We start from the raw sequence: 12,254 nt of genomic DNA, 5'->3' as shown, positions 1-12,254 counted from the left end.
AAAATATAATTATTATTGTACATGCAAAATGGAAAAAAAAAAAATATCCCGCTGAGTTTCTTTCGCCGGTTCTTCTTAGGTCCGAGGTGCTAAATTCCGAACCGGTGGTAGATTTTTGACAATCAATAAGCAAGTGTAAACACTTCTATATTGAATAAAGATTTTTGATTTGATTTGATTTGATTTGGAGGCGCAATGGCGATGTAAGGAATGGTTAGCCGATGGCCTCTTACCATCAAGTGACCCATAAGTCTGTCCTCCTACCTAGATTATAAAAATAAATCAAATTACAAAAATCATGTACACAATGTATCAGATACACAAAATAATTGTCGACGTTTTTAAATTAAGTTTAAGCTGCTTTTTAAGCGTAAATGGCAATACCAACATGCTTTAAATCAGATCCCATGTAAATGAATATGGTTGTATGACATCTAAGTTGAATCTCTAGCGATGTTTTATCAAAATCAACCATTATTTGATCTGTGCATATTTCAATTCCTAAAATTACCATATATTTACCGCAATTCATTCTACAATATTATCATTCTCGGCGATTTGACACCATTTTAAACAATAGTTTTAATCAAATTACCACTGGACCAAAGAAGGATCTCAGCCGTGACAAATACCTACAGAACACAGACACACTAATTCAAGATAGATCCGGAGGGACGTCCACACGTTCAAAGACAATCAAATCAGTCAGCAGTCCCGGCATTGATTACGACAATAGTTCATTACGTCGAGTATGCATCTAAACAGAGTAATTGGGTTCCGTGTCGGGAACCGTGATTAATGTGGACCCTCCCCCCGGAGGGAGGTCAAGAGTGAGGGCTAATCTCTGGCGGTGACGGATGGTGAGCACGGAGGAATTCGAATTTGACTCCTTCGTCCCGTTGGATTGGCCAATTTAAGTCTTATTTCATTGATATTTGTACACGCTATATTATTGGTAGAAGAAAGGTATTTGAATTAATAAGTTTTTTTATTTTGTTTCCAAATTTAAAAATCCTGCTATTTTTTTCTTACGTCTTTTCAGGTCTGAAGCGTTTCTTCCGAAACTGGTGGTAAAAAGTCAACAACAAATACGCATTAACTTGTTTCGCTTCCATATAAGACAAATAGTTTGACTTTTGACTTTGAAATTTTTATCTAACGGCCTTATTTATAAAAGTTGTTGTGTTTTGGGAGTGTTTTGGTAAATCTATTTCTTTCTCTTTCTGACATTATTGATTTGACATTCGAAAAAAGAAGACAGCATTATTCTAACCTAAAATTTATAGACAAAGCCAAAATTTATAGGGATAAATTACATTTAGTACATGCAGTCCTTTAAAAACTGATTACTATTTTCCTTGTTTAATACTATTAAATGTGACTTAAGGTAATTTGTGAAGAACAATTTGTACCATGATATTGCTTAGTGTGAAATAAATTGTTTATTATTTTTATCTTTACCATTTACGAAAAAATATATATATTCCTAAATATAGTTTATATCAGTCTCTCCACTCCATGATGAAACATGTCGAGCAATCCTCGATAGATATCGTTAGTAATTAAAACAGTATCGTAACAAATTTTAATTATACTGAACAAGGTTTGCCCTTGCTATCTTCGTTCAATATCCTACATCAAACCACTAATCTATCACGTTCATTACAAACAAAAAATTTCAAACAAAAAAATACAATCTAAATTCTTTCCTAACGATATAAATGTCTTATCCATCAAATTGCTCGTTTAAAATACAAATTAAACGGAAGCAAATGTCATTTCTATTTTACATAATTTGTTTCATTTAACCATTGTAGTTTTACGACTTGGTTGAGATTAACATTAGGTATATTTTTAAGTGACTTTTGGTAGGGTAAACCGCTTTGTTACGTAACGCGTTACGGTGCCAATCTGTCCGCTGTCCCTTTCTCTTACGCATACTGCAGCAGTAGTCAGACAATAATGATACTTATAATGTACATACACAGAATTCTAATATATATATTCAAGAATTGTAACTAAGCATAAAATATATTTTATAATCAATAAAAGACATTAATAAATAATCTTTCCTTACCTTATCATATGAATATACATACAATTTAAGTTATATCCTGAGCTCTAAATAGTTCAACTTAGATTAGTTTAAGTCATCACTTCTGTCGGGCGTCCCGAGACGCACGCGTAATTTTTTTTAATTATAGATAATATAATAATAGCAATATTTATATCACATAAGGTTTTATACATTTACTCAGACTAGAAAAAAAAACAACTAATGCAATAATCAAAGTTAACAATCCTACTACGAGACTAAAATGATAAATTACCTGTTTAATGTTTACAATATTTCCTGACCTAGAACTAGACTATACTAGACTAGACATTACTTTCGGTCTAAATCTATCTTCTTCTTCGTGAATAGAAAAACATAAAAAAAATTGTCATAACACTAATAAGATAATATAGACGATAAAAAGCATCGAGTGATTTTTTGTTTACACTCACTCATACATCACTCATACATCATACATACATCATACATTCAATTACAACACTCCTACAAATATATAAATTTAATTGTAATTCATATTCATAACATACATTCTTGTCAGTAGATGATTAAGAATCAGTAGAAAATTTACATTTACCTAATTAACATATAACCTTGTAAAATGACAAATTCCAAAGTGTATGTACGTACAATGAAGTCAAATATATACTTTATTCAAGTAGGCTTTTACAAGCACTTTTAAATCGTCATTTAACAAACTATATTAAGTAAAGCTACCAATGGTTCGGAATGTAGATTCTACCGAGAAGAACCGGCAAGAAACTCAGTAGTTACTCTTTTTCAACATCTAATAATACAGTCATGTTAGTTAAATACAGTTATATATATATGTTATATATCCTGCATGAAAGTCAACAAGCATTGATAAAAGTATATTTTGTAACTACCCTTGATTATTTAAATCATCAACCAGCTAATTATTTGACAGCTCTAATGATATCGAACAAACGTAGACCGAAAAATGGCAAAATAAAATGATTCTTACATTAATTAAATTTACTATTCACTTAGTTAAAGCACACGAGTAATGTATGAGAGAGGAATATATCAATCAAAAGCTCATCTCTTCGCCGCAAGCTGGCCAGCGAAACAGTACGAAGGCTTACTGTTAAGATTCTACAAATGATGCACTCAAAACGAAAAATTTATACCTGTCAGCTGTATAAAGTCACAGAAACTGCTTTTTATAACACGCTGTATAGTAGTTATAAGTGACTACAAAGTCAGATAGGAAGTGGATTGTCGTCTCGATTTGAAAATTTTCATTTATAATAAATTTAGGAAACAATATAATAATTTAGAATCATCGAACTGGTCTGATGATAGAGACGAGAAGTGAACTGCGAAACTCTTTAATAGCTACACTTCCATATAGCACAGCTTCGGGTAAATTGTATTGTTCTGATGTCTCCCATACCTCACACGGGCGTGTTTTAAAACTCCCTTTTTCAAAGGCTATATATCAAAATTAAATGCTATCCAAATATTTTTCACAAAAAAAGCAAATCGCTAATGTATAAATGCCTTTAGGTTTTTAAATTTTACGTTCAGCATAATCAAGTATAATAGACGGTACCCTAAAAAGCGGGTACGGGTAGTTAATATCAAATTCCGTGCCGTCGTCATAGTTCGCGTGTCCCGCGACCGCCTAATTGCACACGCCGCGCCGCATCGGCCGCGCCGGCCCGCGCTCATCACAGTTCGCGCCGGCGGGCGGCCCGGGCCTCACCTGCACCACTGCACCGATACGGACAACGACTCTCTTAAACTCTAGCTAAACATATAATCGAATAACTTATCTGCTTGGACTGGTCTATGAGATCACAGAGAAAATAAATTTCTCCATCAAAATTTTAGTTAAATCACAAAACGACCTACGAAATTTAAAACTCTTTGTTAATGCCAGTAAAAATAAGAACCCAGATAACAATGCATTATTTCAGTTTTAATTAAAGTAAACGTTAGCCCCGAAATATTTCAGACGTTTATTTAAACCTCATTGTTCAAAACGTTGCTAAAGAAAATTCCTGTCTGTGAGCATCTCTTGAAGAACCCGTGCTATTTTCAATAGGTCCTAGGTTCGAATTTATATTGTAATGTTTCAAAATATTTGAGTAAACGTAACAATTTGATTCAGTCGTGATTGTAAACACAGTCGTCATTTGTTACGGCGAATATTTTTTAGTATCGTCGAATCCACTTCCCGCCCCTGCTAATAAATCTATATCGAGTTTTAACAGTGACAGAGCACGAACCGTTCACTTAGAATTTAACTAGATCGTTCGAGCACATCCAAACATGAAAGTTAGTGACGTATTGTTTCAGTAATCAGGGACTATCCGACTTGGAAGCAGTTAACTCGAGCGAAAATTATACCAATTCAGCGTGGAGACGGAACTTGATCTGGTGTAATCAAAGGGGTGAAGGCTGATGAGGCTCTCACGTTGGTATCTTATTATGTTTGAGAGGATTAATGGAGTGTGAAGTGTTAATGGTGCTTGTTGAAGTTTACGAGTGTTACCTTGAAGTTACGTCGATGAGTGAATGGAGAAGAATGAGACTGTTGGTATGACAATAGCTAAATTAATTAAATTTCTACATTTATTATTTCTATGTTAATTTAATCCAATATATACTTTAATTTTCGTTTATTAGTTCAATGTCGCATTACTTTAATTGTTTTGTTGTATTTAAATTATCTTTTTATATTTAAAGTTTTCTTTTCTTTGTGTAATCATGTGCTACTACTGAACGCATCTGTAAGGTATCGGAGACTGACCATCGATGCGGAATCACACGTAGATGGTAATAGACAATTATTATTTTTAATCAATTGAAATAATTAAACAAAGCGGACCGGTAACAGCTAGACTCTAAGAAATGTTTATAAGGGATTTAAGAAATTACAACAAAAATATGTAAGATCACTAATATTAAGAATATCGATTTGATTGTAATTTTTTGAGGCATTATTATTCGGATGTCATTTTAAAACATTATTATCATTATTGAATTTTCCATTTGACTATTAAAGTACTTGTAAAAATATATATAAGAATAATTTGAAATCTCCTTGCACACGAGAAATATTTGATCACGAGACGGGCCATTTTCTTCTATCCGTTCGAGTTATTTGAATAAAATAGACGGCGTTATGTGAATTCGCTACAGGTAACGGAATTTTCGAATATATTGTATTCAGTTGAGGCATTGCAGTATATTCCAACGGATAGATGGATGATTAAATCTCTATCCTTATAGCCGGTCCCCTACATTTTGTAGTTTGCCATCACCATTTGAAAAAAGAGGCGTGTCGTGGAACACCCAGTTGGAATGAAGTTGCGTTTGGCTGTATATTATGTATTGAATAACAGACAATGAAATAGAAAAACTACATTTGAAAACATTTAAATGACAAGCAACAAAAGTTTTATCAAAAATTCCGCGTGAAGTAAAACAATAAAAAAAAATAAGTTTGAATAATGTTTTATGAAACCGAATTTGATAGAAAGAGATAGAAAGAACGAAGGAGCGGGCTTAACGGTTTTCCTTTACGAGACTGTTAGTACCAGTTCTCTCTACTGTAAGCCGCTTATTAGAACTTCGTTCCAAAAACCTTTTAATAAAAACTCCAATCGAGGAAAATTTATTTATTCTAATTAATTTGATGTTATTTCTTAAGTCCGTTTTTTTTCGTACATAGTCACCAGCGGCGACTGGTGACTCTATTTACGAAAAAAAACGTCGCGCAAGGCAATGCCGAACATTATTAATAAGGTAGCTTTTAAAAAGTACGCTTTAAAAATCCGACTTTTGTATTTTATAGGCTGGCAACTCTGCACAAAAATAGACATTTCTCATCTACATATTTATAGAAAATTCAATTCTGATGAATTAACCGACGCACTCAAACAATAGACTCGGTCAAAGTATCATTATTTTTATCAAATTAGCATTAATGAATATAGTTATGTACAATTTTTGGGTAAATCAAATAATGTATAACGCTGAATACGCTGGTCTATTTATTTTTCGCGACGGGTAAATTGCTGGGTTTAATTACTAGTTGATTCGTCATAGCTGTTGCAGGCGAAACTCAACTTCTTACCCAGTCAAAAGTTCTTGTAACAATCAAAATCGGTCAGAAGTAGTTTTTACCGAAGGCTATAGTTTAATACAGTCTATTACAGTCATAACTAGTTTTGTCAAATAGAGCTGGTTTAAAATATTTAATTTTTTTTTTATGTTAGAGGTGGCAAACGAGCAGGAGGCTCACCTGATGGAAAGTGACTACCACCGCCCATGGACATCTGCCACACCGGGGGCTTGCAGGTGCGTTGCCGGCCTTTCAGGAAAGAGTACGCTCTTTTCTTGAAGGTTCCCAAGTCGTATTTACTTCCTGATTCCGCCAAAAACTATTTTTTTCAGCAACAGTTAGACTTAAAAAAATAACCTATATATTTTGTTTGGTTTTGTTTGTCTTTTCTTGGTCTTAGTTTTTATAATAAAAACTAATATGTAATGAATACATTTTTATATTAAATTCTAAAGCGATTTTGTCTGATGCTCTAGCGGTTAATAGTAGTCTTGACTAAGAACGTCGGGCGGCGTCAGTTAAAACAACTTTTAACCGCAAATTTACAGTGAAAAACACTATTAACCAATGATTTTCTAACAAAACTACTTTGGGCCTATTTTTCCAGTTAAAAATACTTGACTGTTTAAGAGTTTTGACAGCAACATAGGGACTTAATAAATTATGTTTTTCAAATTTGGTATTATGGGCTATATATCCTTACCCCACTAAGCCCAAACATATTTACTAGAGCTTCGTACATATAAACAAACATATATATAATTTCGTAATAAGATAGGAAAAGATTAGAAAACGCGTATTTGTGGACGACATTCGTCTTCGTTATCTGATGTTACGCCGTAGAATGCACCGCCGACTCGACCGGATTCACAAAATACGATAAACTGTTCAACTGAGTTAAATACTTTATTATTAGATAAATTGATGATACGTACGTACAAAACATTTTCGTTGATAAGATTCCCTTCTATTATTACCTTAAGCTATCTTTAAGAATATGCAATTTATTGATAAACACACGAATATATACAAAAAAATATTTAAGTGAAGCATCATTTAACGAATCCAAGTCGTACCAATAGCCTTTGGTTACAGTTTACAATTGCATTTAGTATTGAAACCTAAGCAGCCTATAATTCAATGAAACATTACAGTGGAAACTAACCCAAACATGAAAATAACGAAAACGCTACAATGATAAGTTTTTTAAATATAAGATTAATTACTTTAAAGACGCATACATAAAATAAATTACTTGGAAACGTCTAGTCATATCTATTTAAAATATTGACAATAACTTTACGCTCATCACTTTAAAGTGGTTAGTCTCACGAATACATGTAAAATATTTGTACAGAGATAAGCTTAAGTAAGCTCTCTCAACCATGTGACACACAGGCACAGAGTATTTACCCACATTACGTGCTGAAATCGATCAGCCTGGAGGCTGGAACATTCCCTTTGACATATTTTAATGATAAGAAAACATATCCCGGGTTGAATGTTTGTTTTTTATCTCGAGCTATATCCTAAAATATTTGAACCAGTATTATTTACATATGTATATAGACTAGCTTTTGTATTTATGTTTACAATAAGTAAAAAATATGTTATTTCGTATGAAAATTTTTGGGTTAAATTAAGTTTTTCTTTTTATTGTAAGTAGACATGCTGCCTGGCAAAAAGGCTAGCTATTGATAAGTGGATACATTGATTCTGTGAAAAATTAAAACCATCCCGTACATCATCCATGCGATCAACCTTGGGTGCTCAGATGCTACGTCCCCTGTGCCGTATAAGGACACAAACCCTCTTATCCAGAATACACCAACAGAATAAAACATTACTGAGTATTGCTATTTGGCGGTAGAAATGTGTGATACCTACCCAGCCGGACTTGTAAACAACCCGATTATTTCCTAAGGTGCGCTTAGATCGTTTTTATAGAATATATTTTAACCTTACAAATGTTAATAAGTATAAACTCTCTTTATTATTATTATTAAATAATTTGATTTCACTTAAGTTATTTACCAACGAATGCTCGACGTGTATCATTAAAGCAGCTCCCATCATCATGAAGTGTACCGTAATCTCATCATTGAAGATATTAATAATAATAACAATATTATGAAATAATTACCGCTTATTTAACAGTAAAATAATAATGACGTCATATTTCTCACACAAAATTGTAACAAGAGTCCACAGACTTGCACGTGGACACGTTTTTGTAGCGCTGGTAGAGCATAAGGCAATGGGCAGAATGCTAATGAGAATTGGAAGAGAAATAAAATTTTGTGGCTTTCGTTTAGGATTCACAAAGTTACGAGCCGAGATGTCACATTGGTAACAACGCGTGAATCATAAACATTGCGGGATCAAGTCAACTTCATTGTGTTTATAATTCATCGTGTATTCATCTGCAACGGTTGAATGCAATTTCTACCACATACGTGCCGACAACCCACAGCGGTGAAATCAGCTCCAATCCTTCTCCTTTACGACTTTGCCCAGCAATGAACACCTAAATTTACACGGAGCAATTTCGAGGATTGGAGGGAATTGTACAACATAGATCATGCTTAACGAGTTCATTTCTCAATAAAGTCATATGGAGACATCATTTTAGACACGCATGAATGCAACGAAAAGACCCGCTCTTCTCAAATATTTACATTTACCGACGTATTAAACAAAGTTCTATATGAACACAACCAGTTAGTTTAATTGTAAATATAAAACCTTATACAAACGTCTAATTAATCACACGTATAGAACTTCAACATTACAACAACGTATGCCTCTCAAAATTTATTTATTTCATATTCAGCGAAATTATTAGATTGTATAATTTTATACAAGATAGAATTGCGGCAATCCAAAATAGTAGTTGTACTGATTTTGCCAATTTTCCAAATAGGCATATTAACTTTAACAAGGTTACTTATTTCGAAATCACGGATACTTTCATTTAATTCATTTATATATATATATCTATACTTTTTCTCTTATTAAATGATATATAAATAAAATCAGCTGGTCATCCTTGTATATTCAAGTGTTGTCCCACGACTCCGCGCTGTGACACATGTGTGTTTTGGCTCAATATTTGGCGTGTAGAACTTTGATCGCTGTATCGAGGCGGGCAATGAGTGTCGCACTAGATCGGTATGTGTTTAACAAACATTGATCGAACTACCGAAATGTGTACCATGTAAACGAACTAGCTTGAGTTTAACGATTAGATTATTTATGTTGCATGTTGATGCTGATATTTATACACTCTATTATAAATAAACATATCCGTGTTTATCAATGAATACGATACGTAAACGTTAAACAGAAGTTGTTGACCTTAAACGTACTGATTTTTCGTGTGCTCGAGAGAGTTTATACCGTACATAGTATCGTACATCGCGATGAAGCCAAAGCGTGTAGCGCTAAATCTGCTTCATGTATACTCCCGTATGTATGTATGTAGTATCCCGCAGTGAAGCAGGTTGGAATCTCCTCCGTCACCGGAAATAATGTCTAAACTCTCACTGATTAGCTTGAAAAAGCTTATAAGAAACACTATTAGTGTTCTTACTAAGTAAATATACACCGACGTGGTAACGACTCTAAGGAAACAGGTGTAGAACTGAGAACGGGTAGAGCCGTAAGCTAAATTGCTCTACCGTCCACTCTACCTTCGCTTGTGAACCTCAGGCTTTAATGAGAATATTTATATAATCATAAATATTAAGAGCGTAAGCTGATTTTTGTCCCAGTGACTATGGAACGACGGCTGCAAATAAAAAATCGGTTATGGTCTCATTTTGAAGAGCTCCGACCGTAGATGTGCAGAAAATAAAGAGGATTCTTGATTGCTATTTACTAAATTGTTACGATATAACAAATAATTAATTTTAGAGAGCGGAAAAAAGTTACTGGCCGGTTAAAGAACGGTACTACGGCTGTTTAAGGAAAAAAAAAATTAAAAAAAGGTTTGAACATTTTGGCGTCAAATGTAAAGGAGTGACTTGCAGTTAACATACAAGCATAGGTTTCGAAATTCCTAAAAAATATTTTCTATAAATGCGAAGTTTCGCGGGCGACCACTCGTATAAAATTATTTACAATAAACGTAAGGTATACTGTAAACAGAGATCTTTTTCGTTACGTACGACTTGTGTACGCGACTATGTTAATGTGAGTAGTTGTAATAGTATTGTTATCGCTATTATGACTTATAAAGGCAGATAAAAAGTTATAGGATTATATGTATAGGAACATTCTCAGTAACAGAGTGTGGAAGTTGAAAGTATGCTCTTCCGTGCCGTTAATCTTACGCCTGAACTCTTTCCAGTCTTGTCGAATTATCCACCCCATTCTGAGAATGAGGAAAGAAAATGTACACTATAATATGTCCTGCGTGGTTGGCTGGTCTTCTTTGAGATTTGCCACAGTGGCCGAAATCGGTCAGGCCGATATTATTGTTGAAGAGTCCTTTGGCATAGACTACTCTAACATAGCCTTCTGCCATACTGTCAAATATGATACACATCAACCAATCAAAGATTTAGAGATAGATAAATTTTACAACTTTCTACTAATTGTTATATTCCTAACAGTTAACACACTATAAACTTTAATAATTTATCACTGTTTTAGTCAGTTATTACGAAAATTTTCTATGAATCTAGCATTTAATAAGGACATAAAAATGACACAGAACCTTAAATAAATTCGAAGGTAGGGCAAAATAGTTACAAGCTGAACTTCGCAAGCACTTCGTCAGTTTAGGAAGATAAAGTTATGGCATCAGGTATAATTTACGTACAGCGGCCAGCGAGATGGCATGTGAAGACGACATTAAGAAACGTACAAAAAATAATTCTAAAACAAATATGTCACGCAAAACGCTGCGATGGATTCATTATGTTAGAATGTTAATATTCCATATTTCGCGTTTTAATTTGAATTGACCTTGTTGGAAAAACTATAACAAAAATATTCTAGTAGTAGTTTATTATTAATTGTGATGCCTTTTCTTCTTCTACCACTATGTCTGTACAAGAAATTCCGAGGCCAATGTCATGCAATATTTTTACTTCTACCATTTTTCTAGCTTCCTAACATATATTTTTTTCTATCACAACGTAACTCTATTCATAATGACGACGTTGTTTACTATATTACATACATGTGTCATCTTCTAAGAATTCGCATAGTAGAAATATTTGACTCTTCCAATTTCCTATTTCCTGGCATGCCTTGAGGCTCCCAGTCTACGCGTTACACACTGCCTAACGGATAATCCGGCCCTGGTTGACAGATGTTCCCTTTTGACCCTTTCGATATTTAATCTAATTTGCAATTTAAAATAGTAAGAATTTTTTTTATTCTCAATTTATAATTAACATGACCCTTATATATATATATATATATATATATATATATATATATATATATATATATATATATATATATACATAGATATACAACTTAGCGCCATCTAGAATATCCATCCTTCAACAATAACACCGATCACGCCACCCATACAGAGTATCGTTAGCTTTAGATGATAGTACCGTTTGAAATTCACAGATGTCCTTTCAGTTCATTGTAAAACTCGAAGCTCATTTTAAACATTTTGAACAATAATTATAATTAAATATGGAAGCATTATACTTATTGTAAGCTAATTAAAAAAGCTCTACCACTGGATCGGAAATACGTAGGCATAGATCGGATAAATCAACAGACGAAACAATCTCAGTGAAACTTCTTTGTACACTATATATCAGGAGACGTTTCTACATGTAACGTTTGAACATAAAACGCTTCTGACATTTTGTATATAATTTTTTAGTTAGTTAGTTGTTAGTAGTTAGACCTTACATCTCAAACATTGATCAAATAAAATATGTAATAAATGGAAGCCCATAAAAAGAACGTTGAGCTTTAGCGAAGTAGGATTACTAGTCATGCGACTGTAGAGCTATGAAGATGACAGAAAGAACGTAAAAATAAGACTAAAATGAGAAAGAAAGATGATGGTCATGAATGAAAAAATAAAAAGGATTAATGATATGTTAT

The 12,254-nt window shown here is 33.3% G+C and overlaps 1 protein-coding gene across 2 annotated transcripts in view; it reads right to left on the bottom strand.

Moving 5' to 3' along the window:
• Positions 1–12,254, bottom strand: part of LOC113396688 (neuroligin-1-like) — a 677,577-nt gene that overhangs the window by 215,575 nt on the left and 449,748 nt on the right. The window lies entirely within an intron of this gene.

Source organism: Vanessa tameamea, chromosome 4 (genome assembly GCF_037043105.1).
Source record: "Vanessa tameamea isolate UH-Manoa-2023 chromosome 4, ilVanTame1 primary haplotype, whole genome shotgun sequence".
NCBI classification, from domain to species: Eukaryota; Metazoa; Arthropoda; class Insecta; order Lepidoptera; family Nymphalidae; genus Vanessa; species Vanessa tameamea.
The sequence above is the reverse complement of the archived record's forward strand: the minus strand, read 5'-3'. Positions and strand labels throughout refer to the sequence as shown.